The sequence below is a fragment of the Nannospalax galili genome, unplaced genomic scaffold, assembly GCF_000622305.1.
Source record: "Nannospalax galili isolate Female #2095 unplaced genomic scaffold, S.galili_v1.0 scaffold281, whole genome shotgun sequence".
NCBI classification, from domain to species: Eukaryota; Metazoa; Chordata; class Mammalia; order Rodentia; family Spalacidae; genus Nannospalax; species Nannospalax galili.
The window spans coordinates 7843974-7858829 of record NW_008349068.1 but is presented as its reverse complement, the minus strand read 5'-3'; the positions used below and the strand labels follow the sequence as shown (position 1 = coordinate 7858829).

At 41.9% G+C, this 14856-nt stretch overlaps 1 non-coding gene across 1 annotated transcript; it reads left to right on the top strand.

Moving 5' to 3' along the window:
• The first annotated feature begins 7074 nt into the window (after positions 1 to 7074).
• On the top strand, positions 7075 to 7237 carry LOC115072564. Its single transcript, XR_003851611.1, has one exon. It is a non-coding gene; the product is annotated as a U1 spliceosomal RNA (small nuclear RNA).
• Positions 7238 to 14856: the final 7619 nt, after the last annotated feature.

The window sequence follows — 14856 nt, the reverse complement described above, 5'->3', positions numbered from 1 at the left end:
TTTCTTTTGTAGTTTCTGATTCTTGTGTGAGACTCAAGCCTTCAAGTGTAGATCTGCTTCTTTTTGTGAACTTTATGTGTCTTTGTGGTTTGCTTTTGGGGCCTGAAAAGCTGGTTCCTCTAAGCTTCCAGTTCTCTCTTTTGATTTTATATTGGAGTACCCAGATTGCTTTTGTCTTTAGGAATTCCCAAAGACACCAAGTCAGATGAGGATCAGATGCTCTCAGCCTTTCTTCTAAGGTCTGGATCCCTCCAGGAAAGATTTTGGCCTCAGGCATTTGGGGGTTGAACTGTCCTGGGAGCCGGGCCCAGGAAAGATGCTGGTCTAGGGCAGCTGATGGCCATGCCACCCAGAGATGCAAAGGAAGATGGGGGCAAGACGCGGCCCCGAGGACTCCTGGGGACTGCACTGAGTAGCTGGGTTGGTCCCGGAGAGAGGCCTGCAGGTCATGCAGATCCAAATAAGCAGCTGAAGTAATGGATTTTAATACTTAAACATTCAAATGGGTAGAGGAAACATAACATTAATGGGAAGGAAGCATGAGGGTCAGAAACATATACATTAGAGAAAAGTAATGAGAAGATGAAGGTGATTGCATGTCAGTTAAAAGATAAATCCATAAAGTTCAGGTCATAATTGGCAATATAATGAAATCTTATTTCTCATATCTAGACAAAGAAATAACAGAAAATCATGTCCAGGACTTAATTACAAAGGCATGGAGCTCCAGAGGAGACTGAGGTCTCAATCTAGGCAAATTTTAGGGTCCACTCATTGGAAAGAAGTGGGTCTCTGAAGCTGGGACTGAGGACTTGTCCTCATGTACTCAAAAACCTTGAATCCCAAATCCCTGGAAATCAACACTTAGGTCCTTAGAAATGCCTGCCCCTTCCTTTCTGTTAAGGGCTATCATTCTGTAGTTATCAGATATGGAGACCTCTGTCTTAAAAGACAATACTTACTCTTGTTCCCTCACTTCAGGCCGTAACAACAATAATTAGGGGTAAGTCATGAAATAGTATAAGGTGAGCAGTACTGAGTTTACTAATAGATGAATGGAATATACCACTACCTGCCCCACCACCAAAGAAACTTCAAAACCTGACCCTCGAGTACTGACAAAAGACATGATACTATAACAAAAGGCATGAGGCTATAATAAACTGAGCTCTTAAAGTGCTGCACCATGAGGAAAAAATTATAAAGTTAAATAGGGATAATTCATCAGCATAAAGGCACTCTCCATGGCACAAGGTTTACCTGTTATAGTTTGAATCTAAAACATCTTACACAGGTGCATTATTTGAGCACTTGTTCCCCAGCTGCTGCACTGTGGGTGTGGGGAGGGATGTGGAATCTGTAGGAGGTAAGGCCTGACTGGTAGAAGTAGGTCAGCAGAGACAGACCTTTGAAAATTATTACAATGGCCTTTAGTTCAAGTGACTCTTTGCTTCCTTGTCATCTGCCTTGTGATTATTAGTGTTGTCAACTTGACAGGATATGAAATCATCTAAGGGACAAGCCTCCAAACACACCTGTGAAGGATTGTTTAGCCTCTGGGAAGGCCTATGAGGGATGTCAATTTGGTTATTAGGAGTGGGAAGACATACCCTAAAAGTGGATGGTACCATTACCTAGGCTTGGATCCTGGACAGTATAAAAAGGGAAAAGACAGCTGGCACTGTGGTACATGCCTTTAGTCCCAGCACCTGGGAGGCAAAGGCAGGTAGATCTCTGTGAGTTCAAGGTTAGCCTGGTCTACTGTGGATACAATGTGACTAACTGCTTTAGGCTCCTGTATCCTTGACTTCCTCACCATAATGAATTGTACCCTTGAATTATGAGCAAAAAATAAATCCTTTGTCCCTTAAGATGCTTTTGTCAGGGTATTTTTTATAACAGCAATGGAAAAGAAATTAAGACACATGTGAATTGCTGCTCTAACAAAGCTGCTCTACAGCTTCTCTACACATCCTACATGCTGTGATGAAGTGGAACTTTGAGTCATAACAAATCTATCCTCCTGTCCTAGTTTCCTTCTCTATTGCTGTGTGTTGCTAAAATTCCTTCTGTAAGTTGCAAACGCTGTCGGGCCCTCTCCTCCCTCCATCCTTATGACAAACCGAGGTCTAATTCCTCCAAACTACAGTTTGGATAATCAGTGAGTTTATTTGGGCTTACTTACAGGGAAGTGGGTGAGAGGTAACTTACAGGAGTGTGGGGCCTCCCACCAACAAGGCCCCACTGGTAATTCTCCGTATCCTGACTTCGCAGCAGCCATCCAGAATGGTGAGAGTCCCTCCCTACAGGTTTCTCCACTTAGGTGCCCTTAGTCCCTACCCCTTGTGAAACTCAGGTGACTGGTTGGTTGGGAGGTGTGGCTGACTCTCTCATGCCCTCCTTTCCTCCAGCGTATCAACAGTCAGGTTTGTTTGGAATGATCCTAATCAAGCAAGTCAACCACACTTGGGAAGAAGGCATGTCTGTTGACAGCTTGACATTCAGAGGAAAGTTTTATGCCATGCTCCACCCCTTCCTCTGGCTCTTACATTCTTTCTGTATCTTCTTCTGCAAAAGTCCCTGAGACTTGGAGGGAGTGACAGATATAGGACGACCCTCCCTCCACTGTGGTGAGATACTGAACTCTTGGGTCTTTTCATTATCTGTTTCCAAGACATGGCTGTTGGCTCATCTCAGTGGTATTTCTCCTACTATAAAAACACAAATGAAAAGAAGCGGGAACATCTAAATGAACACTGACTGCTATAATAACTTAATCAATGGGCATAAACATAAATGTTTGGAAGGATCCTGAGCAGGTGTATCGCGTCCATCTAACAAAACAACTGCAGTAGCTTCCCCACTGGGGCCTATAATTTCTCCTGCCATCAGAGGTTGGCCTGACTTACAGTACCAGATGTGTATTTCTCCCCAAGAAGCAGAACCTACACCCAATTGGAAATTTAAGTGTTGTACATATACTAGTTGAGCCACTATTGCACCAGCAGGCACATCTTGCTTAGCAAGTCAATAGCACAACGCATGGGGGTCCGTCATTAAGCAGAACTTTGGGGGACCATTCTCCCCCAGTGATTCTGCATAGCACTTCCTGGCACTATGAAGGCCAGCCATCCAGCAGTGGGGAGTTTTTTGATTCTCCTTTTCCCACACTCACATTATGCAGTGTCTTCAGCAATAGGGTCTTACCAGCTGCTTCTGGTGTGTAAAAAACATTAGTGGCAATAGCATTTATCATTTTGGGGGCTTTGAGGGGCTCCCTGACCAACAGCTCATAGTGGGGCAACCCACCCCGATACTGGAATTTTATTTAACAATTGTGAAATTTGGGGGAGCCTTTATTTTCCTTTTTCTTACTCTTTGACATCCATCGGCTCAGGCTGTTGTAGGTTTTTTTCTAACCGTCCTGGATATCACTTGTGCCTTACCCAACCATAAAGCCCACAAGAATTTCACAGCTATACCCAGCCCTTGTACCCTTTGTGAATTTATTTTTTATTCTTGTTTCTTCAGGTGTACTTGATATCTCTCAAGTGGGTTTCATATCTGTAAAACACATAGACATTAGCTTTATATACTAAATCAAACATAAACAAGCTCTAACACAGTATGGAAAGATTTTATCCATTTGTATCAACTGTTTTCTCAAAAGATCCACATTGGGTATAATACCATGGACAAGAGGCATTAATCTAGTTAGCTTTTTACTATTCTTAGTAATTTTGGGGGGTTATTTGGTATCCTGGAGTTTTTATATGGAGTCTCCCTGTATTTCTTTATCCTTGATAAACTCATTGGGGCTGGCTCAAGCTGCTTGGCCCTGCACAGGGCCAAGGAGGAATAGAGCCCCTCTTTCTCCTGCTGTACCTGTTGGTTCCCTGGGTCAGGTAGGCCCTGGGACTGACTCCCGGTTGCAGCCATACCTGTTGTCTCTCAACACACCTGGCTGCTGGGGGAGGCCCTGGTTGGGCAAACTGCCTCCACCCCTAGCATAACCTTTCTCAAGAGAGAAATGTACCCTGTTTAATCTTGAGGGGGGGGTCATTATTACCCCTGGGAAAGTTTTTTATCTTCTGTATGCCTTTTGTGAACCGTTCCCCTGGTTTTAAAGCCTTCTAGAAGCTCCCTAGCACAGAATTTGGCTTTTTGTCATTTCTTTCTTTAGGGACTTGGGCTGGACACATGCCACATTTGCTTTCTAATGAACCAAACAGACCTCTTTCTCTGCTTTGTTTTTTGTTTTTTGTTTTTTGTTTTTTGTTTTTCTATTTCTTTTAGGTTGCTTTACTATTTTACAGACATATTTTACATGCTGTTCTAAGTCACTTAGATCTGCCAAAGTCTCTCCTACTTCACAAAATCCTGCCTCACTAAAGGACTCAGCAAAGTCATTAAAGCTCCATACTAATCTTGACCTCTAGCCCCTGCTATCCATGGGAACCTCCACTGGTGATGACCAAGTATCTCTAGTGGCTTGCACAAGTCAGTCCATCAGAGACTGATTTCCCCTGTACTGCCTCAGGTCATGCAGCCTATGTCTCGAGGACAGATGGGTAGTTATATTGCTCAGCTTTGATGCTTCTGTAGCACTTAAACTAATATTTGCTCCCATGTCCCATATCCTTACAAGCCAGGTGGTGAGGGGTTCCTTCATTGCTTGTTTGAAAGTCTTCTCTAGTTCCAACAGCTCCAGTGTAGAATATTCTCTGATTGTTGTAGTCTCTTGCACCAGACCATTGTTAAGGCCTCCATCAGCATGCTGAAACATGGATTTTACCTTTCTTTGCATTAAAGGTCAAATCCGAAGGGCATCTTTAGCTATTTCTAGGTCTCTCCCTTCCTCATCACTTTCTACCTTCTCCCATGGGTTCCAGGTTTTGGAGTCCCAGGACAAGCCTTGTATTATCCAGCTAATTGGGTTTCTCATCCCTTTCTGGCCCCCTAGCAGTAACAAAACGTCAGGCCAACACCTCAATCTCTTTTTCTCTTTTATGCAATTTGCTGGCAGTGTCGGCAGCCAATACTGAAGAGGCCAGCCTCACATCCTTTTCTCGTTGCAATTCCTCTCTTGCACTGTCAGTCTCTCCAGGCTACCATCTCTGCCCGGGACAGATCTCTTATTATATAAAGCAGTGGCCAGGCGGCCTCTTCAGCTGCTTGCTGAAACGTCTGCCCATGGTGCACTACTCGCTGGACTTGCAAAGTTTGCTCCAGAACTTCTGCTGTCTTCAAAGTATCTTCATGCTTGTGTGGTAGACCCCATCACTCAAGCAGGTGTGCTACTCCATACTACCTACAAGAGGCTGTCATCCCAGGATTTCCCCCATGGATATCATCTGCCTAGGTGGCATCCGTTAGTTATCCATCTCACTATACACTGCACTATCCATGCCACTGCTACTACCCTACCAGGCCTATGGGGCTAGCCCACCATACAAAAATTTCCGCTGCCTACACTTCAGTAGTTGGTCTCCTTTCCCATATCAGAGACACCATTGCTCGTCCCAAATTCATCCTCAGTTTTGTTGTATCCTGCCATGCTATGCCAATTGTTTCTAAAATTTCTTCTGGGAGGCACAAACACCTTCTGGCCCTCTCCTCCCTCTGTCCTTATGACAAACTGAGGTCTAATTCCTCCAAATTACAATTTGAATAATCGTTGAACTTATTTGGGCTTACTTACACAGCAGTGGGTGAGGGGTTACTTACAGGAATGTGGGGGCTCCCCCCCCACAAGGCCACACTGGTAAGTCTCTATATCATGACTTTCCAGCAGCAGTCCAAAATGGCGAGAGCCCCTCCCTAAGGGCTTCCTCCACTTAGGTGCCCTTGGTCCTTCTTCCTTGTGCAACTCCAGTAACTGGTTGATTGGGAGGTGTGGCTGACTCTCTCAGACCCTCTTTTCTTGCAAAGCATCAACCATCAGGTTTGTTTGTAATGATCCTAAGCAAGTGGGTGCAACCAAGCTTGGGAGAAATGCATCTATTGATAACTTGACATTCAGATGACAGTTTTATCCTACACTGTGATAAAACATTGACCAGAAGCAACTTGGGAAAGGAAAGAGTTGGCTAACAGGTTACAGTCCATCAGGACTTAGAAGCAGAGGCCATGGAAGAATGCTGCTCACTGACTTGATCCCCTGACCCTTGCTCAACCTGCTTTCTTATACAACCCAGAACCACCTGCCTAAGGGTGACATCACCCACAGAGAAGTGGGTCTCCCCACATCACTCACAATCAAGAAAATGCCTCATGGACTGGAGAGATGGCTCAGTGGTTAAGAGCACTATCTGGTCTTGCAGAGAACCTGGGTTCAATTCCCAGCAACCATGTGGTGGCTAACAACCGTCTGTAACTACAGTTCCAGGGAAATTCAACACCCTCCTCTGACCTCTGCAGGCATGCATGCAGTATACTTATATACATAAAATAAAAATAATAAATAAAGGAACAGAAAGAACTTGGGCTGAGTGTGGTGACACACCAAAAAAAATAAATAAATAAAAATGAATTTAAAATGTGGGGACTTGGAAAGACGATTTAGTGGTTAAGAGCACTTGCTGCTCTTCTAGAGGACCTGAGTTCCCAGCACCCACACATCAGGATGATCATAACCACCTATAACTCCAGCTCAAGAGGATCCAACACCCTCTTCTGTATTCCACAGGTACATACATACAGAGAGAGAGAGAGAGAGAGAGAGAGAGAGAGAGCACACATACACATAAATATTTTTTCAAAAGCATTTGGGCCAGGCATGGTGGCGTACACCTTTAATCCCAGCACTCTGGAGACACAGGCAGGTAGACCTCTATGAGTTCAAGGCCAGCCTGGTCTAGAGAGTGAGTTTGAGGCCAGCTGAGTCACAACATAAGCATTTGACCATAGGAATTGAGAAAGAAATGTTAGAGTGAACAAGAGAAATAGTTGGAAAAGGGACTAACAGGTCTTAACAATTAGCATGCTAAAATAAATATTTTATATGAGGCTGGAAAACTCAACAAAGTGTATTGAAGGACACTGTTTGTTAAAATGATAAAGAATAATATTACTATACTTACCTGGCAGGGGAGATACCATTATCAAAGAGGTGGTTTTTCTGGGGCAAGGCTCACTCATTGCACTCTGGTGTGCTAACCCCTGCAATTTCCCCAAATGCAGGAAACTCAGCTGCATAATTTGTGGTAGTGGGGGACTTCTTTTGCACTCTCCCTTGTAAAAAAAGAAAAAAAGAAAAGAAGGAGGAGGAGGAAGAGGAGGAGGGGGAGGGGGAAGGGGAAGGGGAGGAGGAGGTTACAAAGGGCATCAACGTGATTAAAATGTTTATTGACATCTATCTACTGGAGGCACAGCTTGGCAGCAGCAGATATTATAAACTGAACTGAGTCCTTCATAGAAATGGGGTTATCAGACCTTCATTTAATAAAGACCAGAATGGGAGGGAACACGTAACCATGGAGAACAACATGAGCATCAATACTGTGATGAGTTCCAAGGTCGGAGAATTAAACAGGGAGACCCAACTTCCAAATATCTGTGGAAATAGTTCATAGAATAACAGTCATAGCAGTAAAATTGATGGCAAACTAGCCATGTACATACTTATAAATTAAATCTAAAGAAAGCAAAAAAAAACATCAAAAAGAAGCTGAGGGAAATACAAAATAGACTCACAATGAACTTAGTGTCAAGTTCCAGATATGAACCAGCTCTTTAGACCCCACATCCCTTGGGTTAAGGAGAAGTTGAAACACATCAGTTTTCCAAAATGGCCTTCTCAGGTACCTGGAAAGACCTTTGGCCATTTAGTTACATAGCTGAAAACTGTTAGTGTTGATACAGGAGGCCCAGAACTTTGGCAGAGCACTTCTATTGGCACTGACGCTTATGCAGTCCAGAAAATGAGGGGACCTCAGACTGGTTCACTCTGAATTCATAGGTCCATGGCTCACTAGTGGTCATTTCCTCAGTTCAAAATGGAAAGAGACACAGCTGGATTTTTTTGAGTTTCCATGTCTTTACTTTGGGCTGGGATATAACATTTAGAGTGAGTGCACTGATTTCTTGAAGTCCCTGTAACAATGTGCCACAGGCAGAGGGCTTGAAAACACAGCAAGTATTGTCTCACAGATCTGGAACCTACAAGTCTGGAATCAAAGTATCTCTGTGTTCATTACTTTTGAAATATGAGAGAAGAATCTGCTCCGGGCCATTCTCCTTGGCTTGTAGACATGTTTTCTCCTTTTCACTTCACATCTTCCTTATCATGTCTTTTCTCCAAACCTCCCTTTCTTATAAGGAAATTGGACATAGTGGATTATGGGGCCACCTTACTTGTAGCTGATTACATACAAAAAACAGCCCTCTTTCCAAATGAGGTCAAATTCTGAGGTACTAGAGGTTAGAACTTCAACATATAAATTTGGGGTGGTACAGTACATAACTGAACCTACAACAATAAAGAAAACCAGAAATCACCCCACTTCCTATACCACAATGCCCAGTCAAGATAGTAAATCAAGCTCCTGGTATGGTACAATTGTGATTTTAGGCTTCATAAGCCCTGCCCTGCTTCTCCTCAGGGTCCAGAGTTCTTTGGAGTGTTCTCCTCTCTAGTTGCTGGCTATTAAAGGATTCCATATTCCACCATCACTGTGTGGCTTTCCTCTGTGTCTCTTGTGCTATTGCAATAGTGGAAAATGAGAGTGAACTTCCACAAATTCAGCACATAAATAGCAGATTGCAGTTACCTCTGGTACAAGATGGGCAACTAGTGACCTGAAAAATGGGCTGTTTCCACCTCAGTCAAGGACTATGATTATCAAGTTTTCATTTTCCTGTAACAATAAAGAGTGTACTTTACCATTTGACTTCAAGACTCTGTCCATCCTCTCCTCTCTGCCAAGGGACTTTATGAACCTCTACACATCACATTATTCTACTATTAAAATGACATCTTGGAGCTGGAGAGATGGCTCAGTGGTTAAGAGCAGTGACTGTTCTTGTAGAGGACCTGGGTACAATTTCTTGCATTTACATGGTGAATGACAACAATTGGTAACTTCAGTTCCAGGGGATCCAACACCCTCATTTGCCTTCCACAGGCATTTTGTGTCACTGTTGCACTTACATTTATGCAGACAAAACACTCATGCACATAAAGTAATAAATAAATAAATAAATAAATAAATAAATAAATGTTTTATATAAAAACAAAATGATACCTTGTTACTCAGTTAGATGAGCAAGAAATGGAAATTAGGGAGGCTGGAGAGATGGCTCAGTGTTTTAGAGAGCTGGCTGCTCTTGCAGAAGACCTGGGTTAAGTTTCTAGGACCCACATGACAGCTAACATCCATCCACAACTCCAGTTCCAGGGGATCTGACACCCTCTTCTGATATCTATGGGCATTGCATGACATGAGTGCACTTACATACATGCAGACAATACATTCATACACATAAAATAAAAATGATAAATAAAATTTTAAAAAAGAAATAGAGCCGGGCATGGTGGTGCACACCTTTAATACCAGCACTCAGGAGGCAGAGGCAGGCAGATCTCTGTGAGTTCAAGGCCAGCCTGGTCTACATAGTGAGTTCCAGAACAGCTGGGGCTACAGGGAGCTCCTGTCTCAAAAAGACCAAAAAAAAAAGGAAAGAAATAAAAAGTAATATATTTTGAAGGATGGTTTATTGGATCTCCAAGCACTTAGAGTCCTCCACATTAGTGACGGCTGAAAGGACCAACAATGTGAAGTGTGTTAAAACCTACCCTCCAAAGTGAAGGATCAAAATTTATCCAGGACTTCATATCTCAAAGAAGAAAGTGCAAGATCTAGAAGACCTCTTCCAGCCCTGGACTGGTCTCATACAGCTTGGACCAAAATGCCAAGTAAGAAAAAACTGCTAGCCAGGCATGGTGGCACACACCTTTAGTCCTAAAACTTAGGAGGCAGAGGCAGATGGATTTCTGTGAGATCAAGACCAGCCTGATCTAAGCAGCAAGTTCTAGGCTAGAGGAAAGGGCTCTTCAATAGGTCCCGGCTATAGTGCCAGCAGCTGCACCACAGAGGATATGGGATTTAACAGATTTCTATATAACTAAGGTATCAAGCATGGGAAATAGCATTATGTAGAGTTTATGGCAAGGAAAAATTATGCTGGAATGAACTGGGCTAAAGAAAAGTTTTATGAATGAATGGTCCAATCTCATGTGAAGAACTATGTTGTAACTATTTGAAAGGAGGAAGAAAAGTCAGAGCCTGGCCTATAGATGTGTTGGCTTGATACACAGGTAAAGGCAAAATGGAGAACAGTCTCCACACATGGGTGACTATCCTAGTTCCATCGTTAGGTGTAAAAAGTGAAGTGTTTTAGGCCAGGAGTGGTGGCACAGGCCTTTAATTCCAGGACTCTGGATGCAGAGGCAGACAGATCTCTCTGAGTTCAAGGTCATCCTGGTCTACATAGTGAGTTCCAGGCCAACTGGAGCTACAGGGACACCCTGTTTCAAAAAAAAAAAATGTGCTACTGAATAATTTTACCTTTGTGACAATTCTATTTCTCTCTGTGAATTAGCAACTTGGCACTCTAACTTTATACATCATTTCTACAAAATTTGATTAATATGATCCTCTCACTGCCAAGATCCACCTTGAGAACTCAGAAATGAGATCTGAGAGTCTTAAAGGCAGAGGATCAGTTTCTGTGTGATAAAGAATTCATCAAGGCAGTATCTTTTGGAGACTTATCTAGAAAGCCAACCTTCTTTCTTCCCTGTATATGTTGCGTTTTGTACTATATACTGAGTGTATTTCCTATGACTCAGATTTACCAAGGTGTTGAGAAAACAAAGTAATTATATACTCACTGAACCGCTTATATAAAATTACCTTATATTTACTTTTACTCTAAAGATGACCTTTATATTAAGTTAAATATTTATTGAAGAACTTCTACATCTCCAGCTTCTGATAGACATTAGGGAACCCCAGAAAATATACTACATGCATCAAACAGCAGCATATCTGACTTCTGCAGCTGATTGATTGAGATTACACATACACAAAACAGGAAAGGGTGAAATATAAGGCAAAGTTAGGCACCCACTGGAACACTCAGTATTAGTTCTCTCATGCAGTATTACTGAGCACTTACCACATGTAAGGCAAACATGGTACTGAACATGTTGTAGTTGTACAAAGTCTGTTGAATAAAGGTATTTTTAAAACTGGTAGTAGCTACCATTTCTTTGCTAGTGATTGTGACTGGGCCTATGCCAAATGATTTCTTTTTTATTTAATACTTTTGTTTTATGAGTCTGAGTGTTTTGCCTGCATCATTTAAGCTCATCGCTTGTGTGCAATGCCCGCCAAGGCCAGAAGAGGGTGTTGGATTCCCTGGAACTGGAGTTACAGACAGCTATTAGCTGGGAACCAAAGGGTACTAGGAACCAAAGCAAGAGCAGCAAGTGCTCTTAATAGCTGAGTCATCTCTCCACCACCAATTTATGTTACTGTAAGCACTAAGCTCAGCACAATTTGTTGTAGCATCAGTAGAAAGCTAATACAGACAGGAACATAGAATGTTTAAGCAGTAAAGGTCCTACTCTCCATGACTGGGTCACAAAATCTGATGTGGGAACAGTTGTGGGACTGTTCCTCAGGGCATTCCAATACACACTCACCCTCAAACAAAAGTTTTTAGCAGGAAAGTGAAAGAGGAGGACTCAAAATTCCTGCTAGAAGTAGATCATGGAAATGTATACTTGAATCTAATCACTTGGGAGGCAGAAGCAGCAGAATAAGAGTGTGGAGCCATCCTGAGCTATACAGTCAATTTTCGAGAGAGAGAGAGAGAGAGAGAGAGAGAGAGAGAGAGAGAGAAAGCAAAAGCTGTTTCCTTATTCTCCTATCAACCAAAATTAATCATTGTAACTAAATACATTGGGAAAAGTCAAAATTTTACTCAAAAAATTATTCTCTACCAGGTATGTGGTGCACACCTTTAATCCAAATACTTGGGAAGCAAAGGCAGGTGAATTTTTGTAGGCATGCCTTTCATAAAATGGATACATACCTGGACTAATGACTTTTAATTAACCCCAGCAAAGCTATGTGCTCCTATGTCTTGTAACTTGGGCACCTGATCTTATTTCCTGGGAACCTCAATTTGGTACTCCACTCAAAAAGATAATTAAGGAACAAATTAATCAATGACTTAATGAGGTATGCTTGAAAATTAACATATCAAAGCGCTGAAAAGACAGCATACCCACCTCCATTGGGCACAATGAAGACTTTGAATGAATGAGAGATCCTAGAATTATGGATGAAAAGGCAAGATAGTCTGTTAAGATTAGAGTGAAATAAAACTTCCCCCGTTGAAGCTGAAGAAACCAGCTTTTATTTTTGAATAAAATTATGGGTGGGCCTGGACTCAAAGACAGAGTTCCAGAAACGGTTCCAGTAAACTGTTCTATCAGCACAGTTTCAGGAGACAAATGGTTCCAAGAGGTATCTAGGGTAACAAGTGTCTGAGTTTGGGCCCATTCTTAAAAACTAAATTTAAGAGTTAGGCTATTTGTTCAGGTAATTATAATGTTGAACTCTGTGAGTTCCATCCTGGTCTACATAGTGAGTTACACAGCAGCCAGGGCTACATAGTGAGATCCTATTTCAGAAAAAAAAAACAAACAAAAAAAAACAAACAAAAAAAAAAACACACTCACAAAGTATAATTTTATCAAGTAATTTAAAAAACACAATTTTATGAATAGGCTTTTACCTAAACAGATTAATTACTTCATCTACTATACATGAGTTGCTTTATGAGCCTTTCTGTGCATATATGAAGCTGTCATCTACTTATTTGTATTCATTTTATTTGATAATTAGCTATGAAAAACAAAACCCCTCTCCATACATGTCCCTCTAAACTCACCTGTGTTTGTTTCAAAATCCTTAAGAATCATCTCATCTTTTTTTTTTAATTAGATTTCTAACTCCTTGTACTCAATTATCAAATACCACTGAGTCTTAACATGTCTAAGAATCCTTCAGAGGAGGTGACTTCCTCCAACACACATAGCCTGCATCATGGAAATCACAAACAAGATAGAGTCTTCATTATCAAAAACCTGTATCCCCTGATACCTGATCAGAAATTTGTACATTTCTCTGTAGCTGTGCCTCACTCCATCTTGTTGTATATGCCCGCATCTCTCTCAAGAGGCCAGCACTTACACCAGGAACAAGGTCATGTCTATTTTTTTCAGTGGAATTCAATAATTACATGTTTATGCATGTGCGTGATTGACTCAACCTGAAAACAAGGATAAATAACAGAAAAACATTTTAGAAATCAAAGTTAAAAAATAGTAATATTGTTGGGGAGGGGTTGGCTGGGGAGATGGCTCAGCTGTTAAGAGTATCTGCTGCTCTTACAGAGGACCCAAGTTAGGTTCCCAGCATCCACATCAAGCAGTTTACAACTACTCTAACTCCAGCTCCAGGGGATCAGATAGCCTCTTCTGGCTTCCATGGGCATCCCCTCTACAATGACATGCAATCACACCAACACACATACATACACATAAATAAAATAAATCTGGGACTGGAGAGATGACTCAGTGGCTAAGAGCACTGGCTGTTCTTGCCGAGGACTCAAGGTTGGTTCCCAACACTCACATGATGGCTTACAACCCATCTGTAACTCCAGTTCTAGGGGATCTGATACCCTCTTCTGGCATCCTCAGGCATTGCATGATGTGGGTGCACTTACATGCAGGTAAGCACTCATACACATAAAATAAAAATAAATAAATAAAAATAAATCTTTAAAAAATTTCTAATATGGAGAAAGCACATTATACTGGGAGGATTAGACTAGATGTGGATGGAAGATGTGACAGGGTCAAGGCCATATGGCTAGCAACCATTTTAGAAGGCCATGTTCTCTAGCTGTCTCCTATGTAGATGGAGCCAAGTGAGGCCACATGCAGCCACATAACTAGTTATGACCCATGCAACATGAGCTAAAGGAATGCAGGCCAGGGTGGGCTTGGTGACAGAAACTCTTAATCCCAGCACATGGGAAGCAGAGGCAGGGGGAGCTCTGTGAGTTTGAGGTCAGCCTGGACTACATAGCTAGTTCCAGGCTAGCCAGAGTTACATAGCAAGGCTCTGTCTCAAACAAGAAAAAGAAAAAGAATGCAGGCCACTCCCAGCCTGCCTGCAGGTTTCCCTTTAGGCTCTTGGCTCACCCTCTTTTGCTCTTTTCTGACAACTCTGGGAGATCTCAGTTACAGAGATTGAGGTCATAAATGAAAAATATTTGGATATTTAAATGTCTGTATGATAGTTGCACACCGAAGTGAAGAAAATTGGAAAAAAGATTAAAGTCTGAATGTCCCCAAGAGCAATAGTACAGACATGGAGAATTTAAAAGTCAAAGGGTATAAAGGAATAGCAGTTTGGTTTGAATATACTATGTTGGTTGGTGAAGACAAATTAAACTAAACTACAAAGCAGAAAAATTACAGTTACTGTCTAGTTGGTTCTAAATTATTAAAAACTATCTCTGAATCCAAAATTTTTGGAAGTTGTATTCTGAATTTTATCTTTGGTCATCATTTTGCATTTTGTTTTTATTTTTCCTTTTTTTTTTTTTTTTTTTTTTTTTTGGTCTTTTTGAGACAGGGTCTCCGTCTAGCAGTCTAGCACCAGCTGTCCTGGGACTCAGTATTTAGACCAGGCTGGCCTTGAACTCACAGAGATCCACCTGCCTCTGCCTCCCCAAGTGCTGGGATTAAAGACGTGCACCACCACACCT